General features: G+C 38.5%; 1 pseudogene across 1 annotated transcript; it reads left to right on the forward strand.

Annotated features, from left to right (window-relative positions):
• Positions 1-8,361: 8,361 nt before the first annotated feature.
• Positions 8,362-9,756, forward strand: LOC105554746 (annotated as a pseudogene). The gene has a single exon (XR_001008372.1). The product of XR_001008372.1 is annotated as a 5'-nucleotidase domain-containing protein 1 pseudogene (transcript).
• Positions 9,757-12,889: the final 3,133 nt, after the last annotated feature.

Below are 12,889 nucleotides of genomic sequence, written 5' to 3' on the forward strand. Positions count from 1 at the left end.
TATTTTTGCAGAACAGTGTCACATTACAGAAATTGTTTTGCTTTATTATGGAAATTTTCAAACATATACAAAAGTAGACAGAATAAGATGGTGAACCACTATGTACACATCACATCACTTTAATAATTACCTACACAGGCCAGGCACGGTGGCTCATGCCTGTGATCCCAGCACTTTGGGAGGCCAAGGCAAGTGGATCACTTGAAGTCAGGAGTTTGAGACCAGCCTAGTGAACATGGCAAAACCTGTCTCTACTGAAAATTCAAAAATTAGCCAGGCATGGTGGTGTGCGCCTGTAGTCTCAGCTACTCGGAAGGCTGAGGCAAAAGAATCGCTTGAATCCTGGAGGCAGAGGTTGCAGTGAGCCAAAATCACGCCACTGCACTCCAGCCTGGGTGACAGAGGAGACTCTGTCTCAAAAACAAAAACAAAAACAAAAACAAAAAAACACCAATACATTGCTCAAACTTCCCAAACTTGTTTCATTGATATTCCCCCAATTCTTCTGAACCCCAACCCATCCTGTCCTCCTCCTGCTGAACGATTTTTTATTTTTTATTTTTTTTGAGACAGAGTCTCACTCTGTCACCCAGGCTGGAGTGCAGTGGTGTAATCTCGGTTCACTGCAACCTCCACCTCTTGGGCTCAAGTAATTCTCCTTCCTCACCCTCCCCAGTAGCTGGGATTACAGGCATGCCACACCACACCTGGCTAATTTTTGTATTTGTAATAGAGATGGGGTTTTACCATGTTGGCCAGGCTGGTCTCGAACTCCTGACCTCAGGTGATACGCCCACCTCAGTCCCCCAAAGTGCTGAGATTATAGGCGTGAGCCAATATGCCCAGCTGCTGAACGATTTTAAAGCAAATCCCAGACAGCATATCATTTCACCTATAAATGCTTCACTTTATAAAAACCTTTGAAGGAAGTATTCACCATATCTTACTGTTTACTGGTGTGTGTAACAATATTAGTTCCCTTGAGGAAGACATAAAATCAAATATTCTGAACAAGGCAGTATTGGTATTTAGCCCTGCATTTTTTAAAAAGCAGCTTAAAAGAACACACGTATTTATTATCTCATGCTTCTGGAGTCCAGGCATAGCTTAGCTGTGTCCTCTTAGCTGCAGTCAAGTGTTGGCTGGTGCTGGGGTCTCATCTGAGACTCAACTGGGGAAGGATCCACTTCCAAGATCTCATGGTTGCTGTCAGGACTCAGTTCCTTGTGGTCTATTAGCCAGAGTCTCACCTTATTTCCTTGTTACATAGGCCTCCCTAATGGCTGCTTGTTTCATCAAAGCATGTAAGTTGAGAGAGAGAAAGTCTGCCAGCCAGATGGAAGTTGCAATCCTATGTAATATAATCATGGAAGTGACATCCCATCACCCCTGTCACATTCTATTGGTAAGAAGCAAGTCACAGGTCTTACCCACATGGAGGGGAGAGATTACACAAGGTGTGAATTCCAGGAGACTGGGATCACTGGGCACATCTAAAAGCCAACCCATCACACTTGGCATGCTTGAAGCTGATAGATAAGATCCAGGTTCAAAACAGCTTTCCAGAGCAAGAGGCAGTCTCTTAGGAGCAGGGTTCTACTAAGATTGAGTGTGGCAGAGAGGTGAGCTGGGTCCAATAAGAAGTCTCTTGATCAAACTCTATTAACCCAATCAGGTGGACTAGCAGGTGCTTTCTGTTCTCTCTGTGAAATGTGCTCACTAATGCTCAAAGTTTCTGCACGTGGGAGGATGGAAGGCTTCTCTCAGGCCAGCATTGAGTACTTCTGTCTCCTCCGTTTAGGTTATATGCCTTCCACAAGTCAGCTGAGTTTGTCCTCAAAACTGATAACTCCAGTTACTATAATTACATTATTGTATAACTAAATATTACATAAATTGACTAGATATGGGTATGAAAAAGTGTTTCATAAAAATGGACTTTAATGTTATAGAAATTATTATTAAATGACTCAAGTTGCTAAAAACATCACTGTCAACTTAGCCATGGTTGAAACATTGGTAAGGATGAGGGAAAGATGAAAATCTAGAAGGAGTCTGCTCTCAGATTTCTTTGCCCATGTTTCCTAAGTTCTTCATCCACTTTAAATAAACAGGAACTAGTAATCAGATGAAGCACATATGTGCTGTGTATACAAGAAGGATGAGGAGAAATGCTCATCAGCATGTTCACACTTGAAGAAAAGTCTTTAGTCTTAAGTCAGAATAGTAAGTGTACAAATATAGGTTTTAAGGTAGAATAAAATTTTCACATATAATTTTTCAGTTTCTGAATAATTGTGTAGTTAAGTCAGGCCTAGCTATTGATCATCTCCATTCTTATTTCGTGGGCATCTCAGGTGAGGGATTGCTTTCCACTTACCTTTTGTTTTGCCTTTTTCTCAAGTGGTACCATCCCTACTTGACCCAGTGACTTTCATTCCTAGCTGGTATTCCCTGCTGGATAGGTGAGTTCATCCACCCATGGGCTTAGGTGGCTGGAGATCCAGCTGATTGACATGTCAACTGAGCATCCTTCTTCTCCCAGCTCAAGATGTTTCCCTATGCCCATGACAGGCTGAAACCACTAGAGTCGTTCAAGTGCTTGGACAACTGTACCTGTGGATCCTTCAAAACCCCAGGTCTGAGAATAGAGGCCTTTTAATCCAGTTGTGCTCACAGGCTCAGCATTAGATCTGGCTATCTCTAGGAAAGCCTCCGCTGTCAGGTTTCCCAGGGACATACGATCATATGCAACCTGCTATCCTCACACTTGAATTCCTGTTACTCATCTATGCCATAATCACTGGGTGTCTGCTTCGAGAACAAAATCAAATTTAATTATTAACCTTATCTTAAACAGAATTAGGCAACTAAAAATAATAAAATTGAACAAAGAAGTATATATATATATTTTGGATAAATTAGGCGGGTGGACCACATGAGGTCAGGAGTTCAAGACCAGCCTGGCCAACATGACAAACCCCGTCTCTATTAAAAATAAAAAAATTAGCCAGACGTGGTGGTGGGCACCTGTAATCCCAGCTACTTGGGAGGCTGAGGCAGGAGAATCGCTTGGACCTGGGAGGTGGAGGTTGCAGTGAGCCAAGGTCATGCCACTGCACTCCAGCCTGGGCAACAGAACAAGACTCTGTCTCAAAAAAAAAAAAAGAAAGAAAGAATACCTGAGACTGTTTAATTTATAAAGAAAAGACATTTGATTGGCTCACAGTTCTACAGGCCATACAAGAAACATGGTGCTGGCATCTACTCGGTTTCTGGGGAGCCTCAGGGAGCTCACAATCGTGGTGGAAGGCAAAGCGGGAACAAGTACATCACATGACAAAAGCAGGAGAACGGGAGAGAAGTGGGGGATGCCAGCACTCTTTTAAACAACCAGATCTCACGAGAATTCACTCACTATCAGGAAGACAACACCAAGGGGATGGTGCTGAACTGTTCATGAGAAAATTCCTCCCACATGATCCAATCACCTCCCTCCAGACCCCACCTCCAATATTGGGAATTACATTTCAACATGAGATTTGGGTGGGAACAAATATCCCAACCATATCAAACACCAACCCTTTTCTTCACTCTAATTCTAACCTCCCCTGTTCACCCACAATGATACCACCCGTGGAAAAAGAACAAGGGGAAGTGCAAGGGAATACATGAAAGAGCCATTCTGCGGTGGGTTGGCGCAACAGGAGAATCTTGAATAGCTTCCTGCCTCAACTTTCCAGCACCTAGCTCCAACCTTTCAGTAAGACCATTTAGGTTGTACTCATTTCTTGTTGCTGAGAGAAATTAATCTTTGGGGATCTATAATTTCACTAAAGTTTTATCTTAGAGGTTTCTTTAAACCGTGTCTACACAGGCAAAACTCAATGATTAGATGTGAGCGCTATACCGATTATCCCGGTAATTCAAGCAAAACACCCAGTTCTTGCGTAAAATAAGAAGTTTTTGTGTTCGTTTTTTTCTAATTCTCTATACTACCCAAATACAAGGGATTGTAATGATACCATAGTCCTTAGGATTCGTACTGGAGGCATTATAATTTGGGCCTTCAAGTCTTTTAGTAATTAGAACCCTGCCAATAAAATAAGACTTTTACCAAATCCCACTTGATGTTAAGCAAAACAAAGTTTTACAAACATAACAGATAATTGCTCTACTTTGAATTTTACTTCATTTTAGAATTATAGTTCGGAGAATTCTATTAAAACAAAGTGAACCTTAACAAATAATATCTCAAAATAATGTCTTTTTTTTTTTTTTTTTTTTGAGACAGAGTCTTGCTCTGTCACCCAGGCTGGAGTGCAGTGGCACGATCCTAGCTCACTGCAGTCTTGACCTCCTGGGTTCAAGAGATCCTCCCACCTTAGCATTCTGAGTAGCTGGGCCCACAGGCACACGCCACCATGCCCAGTTAATTTTTTATTTTTTGCAGAGATGGGCTCTTACTATGTTGCCCAGACTGGTCTTGAACTCCTGGGCACAAGTGATCCTCCTGCTTCAGCTTCCCAAAGTGCTTGGATTACAGACTTAAGCCACTGCACCTGGCCAAAATTCTATGAAAACAAAGTTTTAATATTAAAAAGAAAGCAGCTTCCTACCAGACATATGTCTTCATGTGTCTGAGATGGCAGTGACACTTTCTAGTTTACGATGAACCAGTCATGACAAGTCCCTATGATCTGTTTCAAACCAGGCCCTCTTCCTTTGTTTCTGAAAGGGTAAAAATTTGTATCAGACAGACTACAAAATACTAAGAAAACAGGACCTTCACCTTACAGTTAATTCTTTTAGCTTACTTTTTTTTTTTCTGAATATTATATTTTCCACATATTCATTGTGGAAAATCTAGAAAATAGAATGTGCTCTTTGATCCACTAATTCCATTTCTAGGAATCTCTTCTTGCATATAAGCTCAATGATTTATGAGTGCATGGATGTTTACTGTGGCATTGTTTGTAACAACAGAAATGTCCACTAAAAGGGAAATAATTTAATTACAGTTTCTCTACACTATGGAATTTATGCAGCAGCTTTAAAAAATGATGTTAGTCTATATGAACTGATATGGAATGGTTTCCAACACATATTTTTAAAAGATTAATTGTATCTTTATCATAACCAGACATTGCTTTTCCTGTTGAAGAGGCTGCGTCTTGGTTGCTTTAGTTAAATATATTGTCTTAACTCAGAACTAAGGAGACAGTTTTGACTAGGAAAGCTTACAAAGTAAACACAGTCCCGCTTTGTGACTAGAAGATACGTTCTCTTTATCCATATAAGCTTCCATTTTCTGCCTTCTTTTTGCTGGGGTGGGGTAGTGGGATGTTCTATTTTGATTTTTATCCTAGTAACACAGGCATAAGATTAAAAATAAGCAATAGCACAGGTTTTTAATGAAATGCAATATCCGCCTGCCTCACTCCTCTCCATTTTCAGACATACTTCCTAGAAGTAACCACTTTTAACTATTGCTCTTTTTAATTCTTCTGATGGTAATCCACTGAATGCCAGATAATCTGCATATTATTTGACAATTCAAATTGTGCCAAAAATGCTTATAATGCAAAACATCAGCCTCCTGATACATTCCCTCTATTTCTGATCCTCCAAAGGTAACCACTTCCTTGTCCTTTCTGCCGTCTTGTTTAGTAAGGTGATACATTCACGTGGTTCAAAATTCAGAACTACATACCAAGGTGTACATTGGACCAGGCACAGTGGCTCACACCTGTAATCCCAGCACTTTAAGAGGCTGAGGCAGGCAGATCACAAGGTCAAGAGATCAAGACCAACCCAGCCAACATGGTGAAACCCCCTCTCTACTAAAAATACAAAAATTAGCCAGGTGTGGTGGCGTGCACCTGTAGTCCCAGCTACTTGGGAGGCTGAGGCAGGAGAATCGCTTGAACCTGGGAGGTGGAGGTTGCAAGTAAGCCAAGATCACACCATTGCACTCCAGCCTGGCAATAGAATGAGATTCCATCTCAAAAAAAAAAAAAAAAAAAAGGTGTACGTTGACAAGTCTCATTCTCTCTCACCTTCCATCCCATTTTACCTGCTTTTTTGCATGTTCTTCCAGTGTTTATGCAAATATATGTTCTCCTCTCTTTCTCCTTTGTTACACAAAAGTAGAACACTCTAAACACTGTACTACACATTGCTTTTTAACGTTTAACAAGATATGTTTTTACATCAGTACATAGAGAGCTTCCTGATTTTTTAATAACTGCATAATATTCCACATAATATTCCATTGGGTAGATACATCATAATTTATTTAACCAGGCCCTGACTGATGGACACTTGGATTGTTTTCAGTCTTTTAATAGAGAATGTTTTGGAAATAAAATCATACATCTGGCAATTTTTAAGATATGACTTTGGTCATTTACATAAAAAATACTTACAGAAAGAGATAAGGGGCGCAGGTAACTTCCAGGTAGAAGTAATTAATTGATTCTCTTTCACACCTGAGCACAATCTAAGGTTTATCCCATAAACCTTTTCAGGAGTAGTTTGAGGATCCATAAGAAAGGCAAGCCCTTGCACTCACAAGTAAACAAACTTTAAAAGACTGACGATATATATTTGAAAAGCATTTTGAAAGCAGGAGGAGTAATGGAAACCCATAGAAACCAGGTAAAGTATATGATTAACAAAAGACTTAAAAATATATTTCAAAAACAAAAGGAGTCATAGAATTCATTTAGAAGAATCATGGAGAGGGAGTATGATAGTGAATATCTGTAAAGGTTTATAAATTTTGTTTGAGATAAGGATTATTTTGTTTGTTGAGTTTTTAAAATTAAATATGTAATTATGGTGACTCTTTCTCTCTCTCTCTCTCTCTCTCTCTCTCTCTCTTTCTTTCTGACAGAGTCTTGCTCTGTGGCCCTGGCGGGGGTGCAGTGGCGTGATCTTGGCTCACTGCAACCTCTGTCTCCCAGGTTCAAACAATTCATCTGCCTCAGCCTCCCAAGTAGCTGGGATTACAGGTGTGAGGCACCACTCCCAGTTAATTTTTTTTTTTTTTTTTTTTTCTGTATTTTTAGTAGAGACGGGGTTTCACCATGTTGACCAGGCTGGTCTCAAACTCCTGACCTCAAGTGATCTGCCCACCTGAGCTTCCCAAAGTGCTGGGATTACAGGCGTGAGCCACAGCACCCGGCCAGCGGCCGGGTGTTTCTTTTTCAAAAGGCAGCCACTTTCAAAAGATTTGAACTCTTCTTGGATATATTTATCTTGTTTCTAAAAACTAATATAGGGATATTGTTATTTCTCAATTTGTCCATTGGAGATGTTACCTATGCACTTTTTATTACAGCAGTTGAGGACATAATCCATTCTGGATTTGTTTCTCACTACGTGCTCATTGTTATGGTCTTGAGGCTTCTTTCCTCTGTCGTTATGGAAACCCTTTTGTCTCTATTCTGTGTTAAATTACCCTGGTTTCCATGTCTTCCTCTCTTGTTTACTCCTTAATTGCAAAAAGCAAATCCTCCTATTAGAGAAAGAGTGCATAGGAAATATTATTTTCAAAATTTGCAGATATAAATTAAAAATGTGTTTTTTATATTTGCTTGTGATAGTTTTGCTGAGTTTGGGATTCTTGTTAGGAAATAATTTTCTTCCTTTTTTTTTTTTTGTTTTGAGACAGGGTCTTGCTCTGTTGCTCAGACTGGAGCACAGTGCCATCATAGCTTGCTGCAGCCTTGAACTCCTGGGCTCAAGCAATCCTTCTGCCTCAGCCTCCTGAGTATCTGGGACTATAGATGCACGCCACCACACCTATCTGATTTTTAAATTTTAATTTTTTGTAGAGATAGGATCTTGCCGTGTTGCCCAGGCTGGTCTCAAACTCCTGGCCTCACATGATCCTCCTGCCTTGGCCTCTCAAAGTGTTGGAATTACAGGCATGAGCCGCTGTGCCCAGCCTTAATTGATTTAACTAAAATTTTAACTCTTTTAATGCATGCAGTGGCTGTAATTTGCATTTTCCTGATAATTAGTGATATTGAACACTTTTTCCCTTGCTTATTGGCCATTAATATTCCTTTTCTCTGTGAAATATCTGTCAAAGTCTTTTGCCCATTTTCTAATTGGGTCATTTGTTTTTCTGTTGTTGAGTTGTAGGAATTTGTTATGCACCCTGGACATAAGTACTTTGTTAGATATATAGTTTGCATATGTTTTCTCTCTGTCTGTGGCTTGCCTATTCCGTGGATTTCCTAATAGTGTCTTCTCACATACACACATTTCACTTTATTTTTTATTTATTAATAGTAGCTTCTTATTACAAAATTAAAACATATTCATTTTAAAAAGTGAGAAAAGCTTGCACCCTCCCAGGCCGAGGTGCTCCTAGTGCAGCCATGGCTCGGCTCTTCTCCCTGGTCACCTGCGACTTGGTCGGATTCTACCTGGACCACACCCTGTGTCGCTACAACCTGCCCGAGAGCGCCCCACTCATTTATAATAGCTTTCCCCAGTTCTTAGTTAAGGAGAAGGGGTATGATAAGGAATTGCTCAATGTGACCCCAGAGGATTGGAATTTCTGTTGCAAGGGTTTGGCATTGGATCTAGAAGATGGGAACTTCCTTAAACTTGCTGATAATGGCACTGTTCTCAGGGCAAGCCATGGCACCAAGATGATGATTCCAGAGGTGCTGGCAGAGACATATGGCAAGAAAGAGTGGAAGCACTTCTTGTCGGACACTGGAATGGCTTGCCGCCCACGAAAGTATTATTTTTACAACTACTTTGACCTGCCAGGAGCTCTTCTATGTGCCAGGGTGGTGGACTATTTAACAACAAACAATGGTCAAAAAACATTTGATTTTTGGAAGGATATAGTTGCTGCTATACAACACAATTATAAAATGTCAGCTTTTAAGGAAATCTGTGGAATATATTTTCCAAAAGTAAAAATAGATCCAGGCAGATATTTACACAGTTGTCCTGAATCTGTGAAAAAATGGCTTCGACAGCTAAAGAATGCTGGGAAAAATCCTCTGTTAATTACCAGTTATCACAGTGATTACTGTAGACTTCTCTGAGAATATATCCTTGGGAATGATTTTGCAGACTTTTTTGACATTGTGATTACAAATGCATTGAAGCCTGGTTTCTTCTCCCACTTACCAAGTCAGAGACCTTTCCGGATGCTTGAGAATGATGAGGAGCAGGAGGCGCTGCCATCTCTGGATAAACCTGGCTGGTGCTCCCAAGGGAACGCTGTCCACCTCTATAAGCTTCTGAAGAAAATCACTGGCAAACTTGAACCCAAGGTTGTTTGTTTCGGTGACAGCATGCATTCAGATATTTTTCTGGCTCATCACTATAGTAATTGGGAGACAGTCCTTATCCTGGAAGAACTCAGAGGGATGAAGGCGCAAGGAGTCAGAGGCCTGAGAAGTCAGAGCCTCTAAAGAAAAAGGAAAATATGAGGGACCAAAGCCAAAGCCTTTAAATACTTCATCTAAAAAATGGGAATCTTTTTATTTTATTAGTTCAGTTTTGGGACTGGAAAATACAGAAGACTCCTTGGTTTATACATGGTCTTGTAAGAGAATCAGTACTTACAGCACTATTGCAATTCTAAGTATTGAAGTAATCGCAGAATTACCTCTGGACTACAAATTTACAAGATTCTCTTCAAGCAATTCAAAAACAGCTGGCTGCTATCCAAACCCTCCGTTGGTCTTATCAAATGATGGGACACTGATAACTAAATAAGTTGTCTTTACTGAAAAACTAAATGAAGACCCATATATGCAGTAAAAAAAATTAATTTTCAAAAAATACTGTAAAAAGCTTTAAGGAATAAGTTTTTAATGAAAATTGACCAACAAGTTGAAAAAAAAAGTGAGAAAATACACATAAACGAAAAGACTAAACTAAAAAACAGGCATGATAGAACCCAGAAATATTATAACCAGGATATTAATACCTTTCAGATACTTTGATGTATATATTCATACATTTTTCTTTGCTATAAAGAATATTAGTTGAAAAATTGGTGAAATTTTAACAAAGCCTATAGATTAAATAATAGTATTATATTAATGTTAATAATAAGACTTTGACAATTCAACTACAGTTATATAAGAGAATGTTGCTTAGAAGTAAAGAGACATCACGGATGCCACTTACATTCAAAATATTAAAAATAATATAATAATTTCTATCAATTAAGAGAATGAAAAAGCAAATGCAGTAAAAATGTTAACATTTGGATAATCTGAATGAAGGGTATACAGGAACTCATTGTACTACTATATTGCAATTTCTGTCTAAGTCAGCTATTATTTCATTATGAAAGTTCAAAAACTTAACGACTAAATTAATTTTAAAAGTTAAATTTTTTAATGGTTATTGCTTTCTGTATCCTATCTGAGGAATCTTTGTCTACCCTCACATCCTGAAGGTATTGTCCTGTGCTTTCTTCTGAAAGCTTTACAGTTTAGTGCCTATGTTTAGGACTCTGATCCATCTCAAATTAAATTTTGTATATGGTGAAGAGTGAGAGTTGAAGTTAAATTTTTCTTCACAGGTTATTTTTCCAGTTATTTCACTACATTTATTGAAAAGACCTTTTTTTCCCTATTGTTTTGCTTTGCTGCTTTTATTGAAAATCAGCTGACTGTACAAGTATGGGTCAATTTACAGACTCTTATTCTAGTTCATCTATTTAGTTGATTATCCTTAGACCAATACCACACCATTTTGATTACTTTAAGATTTGCAAACTTGAAAGTGAGGAGTGTAAGTTCTGCAAGATCGTTCTTCTTGTTCAAGACTGGACTAACGTATGTCACTTACATTTTCACACACATTTTATAGCTAGCTTGTGAATTTCTACAGAAAAGCCTGCTAGGAGCTTGGGATTGCATAAAGTCTAAAGATCAATTTGGGGAAGAATTTACTTTTTTACAATATTGAGTCTTCCAATCCAAGAACATGGCGTATCTCTTTTTTTTTTTTTTTTTTTTTTTTTTTTGAGACAGGGTCACTCTGCCACCTAGGCTGAAGTGCAATTGCACAATCATAACTCACTGCAGCCTTGAATTCCTGAGTTCAAGAGATCCTCCTGCCTCAGCCTCCCAAGTTGGTTGGACTACAGGCGTGCACCACCACGCCTGGCTAATTTTTAAAAATGTTTTATAGAAACAGGGTCTCACTGTGTTACCTAGGCTGGTCTTGAACTCCTGGCCTCAAGTGATCCTCTCCACCTCAGCATCCCAAAGTGCTAGGATTACAGCACTGCACCTGGCTCTCCAATTTTTAAGTTTTCTTTAAATACTCTTATCATTTTTTCCATAATTTTCAATGTACAGGTATTAGATGTCTTTTGGTAGATTTATTCTTAAGCATTTTATGTCTTAAAACACTATTATAAACTGATTTTTGAAATTTTTATTTTTCTATTTTGCTAGTAGCATCTAAAAATAAATTGATTTCTGTATTGATCTTGCATCTTGAGATGTTGATAAACTCATTTATTAGTTCTAATAGTTGTTTTGTAAATTCTCTGTAAAAATAATGTCACATGTAAATGACAGCTGTATTTCTTCTTATCAAACTGGCATGCCTTTTATTTCCTTTTCTTGATTTATTGCAATGACTAGAATCACCAGTACAATGTTGAATAGAAATGATGAGAGTAGATATCCTTGCTTTTTTCCTATCTTAAGGTGAAGAAAAATTTAATGATGAAATTCACGATTTCATTACTAAGTATGATGCTAGATATAAATTTTGGGAGATGTCTTTCCTCAGATTAAGGAAGTTCCCTTCTATACCTACTTGAGAGTTTTAAAAAATCATAAATGAGTATTGGATTTTTCAAATGCTTTTTCTGTATCTATTGAAGTGGTCATGTTTTTTCTTCTTTATGCTATTAATATGGTTGGTTAAATTGATTTGTTTTTTCCATAATTCTGTTACGAAAAATTATTTTCGGCCGGGCGCGGTGGCTCAAACCTGTAATCCCAGCACTTTGGGAGGCCGAGACGGGCGGATCACGAGGTTGGGAGATCGAGACCATCCTGGCTAACCCGGTGAAACCCCGTCTCTACTAAAAAATACAAAAAACTAGCCGGGCGAGGTGGTGGACGCCTGTAGTCCCAGCTACTCGGGAGGCTGAGGCAGGAGAATGGCGTAAACCTGGGAGGCGGAGCTTGCAGTGAGCTGAGATCCGGCCGCTGCACTCCAGCCTGGGCTAAAAAAGTGAAACTTTGTTTCAAAAAAAAAAAGAAAGAAAAGAAAAATTATTTTCAAATGTATGGCCAAAGTGAAAGGATTTTTTGGTGAACCATATACACACCAACTACATTATACCATTAATCTTTTACTGTACTTGCTTTATCATATATCTATTTCTCTATCCATTCCTTTACTCATCCATCTTACATTTTTAATTTATTTCAAAGTAAATACTTTGGTATGAATTGACTACAGTGTATTGACCTATTTTTGAATGTTAAATTAACTTTGTACCTGAATTCCTTAGATAATCTCATTTGGTCAGGGTGCATTTTTTTAATGTATTGTTAGTTTTTGTTTCCAACTAATTCTTAAAGGAGTTATATGTCTGCGTTTGTGAGTGATATTGGCCTATAATTTTCTTTTCTTGGTCTTGGTATCATGATTATGGTGGCCATATAAAATGAGTTGAGAAGTGTCTCCTTCTCCTCTATTTTCTGAAAGAAGTTGTGTATGAGTGATAATATATCTTCTCTACAAGTTTGATAGAATTAACCAGTGAAGATATCTGGACTTGGAACTATCTTTGTGGGAAAATTTTCTATAACAAATTCAATTTTAAAATAGACATAGGGATATTTAGACTTACTATGTTATCTTGTGT

This window comes from Mandrillus leucophaeus, unplaced genomic scaffold, assembly GCF_000951045.1.
Source record: "Mandrillus leucophaeus isolate KB7577 unplaced genomic scaffold, Mleu.le_1.0 Scaffold659, whole genome shotgun sequence".
Lineage (NCBI taxonomy): Eukaryota > Metazoa > Chordata > Mammalia > Primates > Cercopithecidae > Mandrillus > Mandrillus leucophaeus.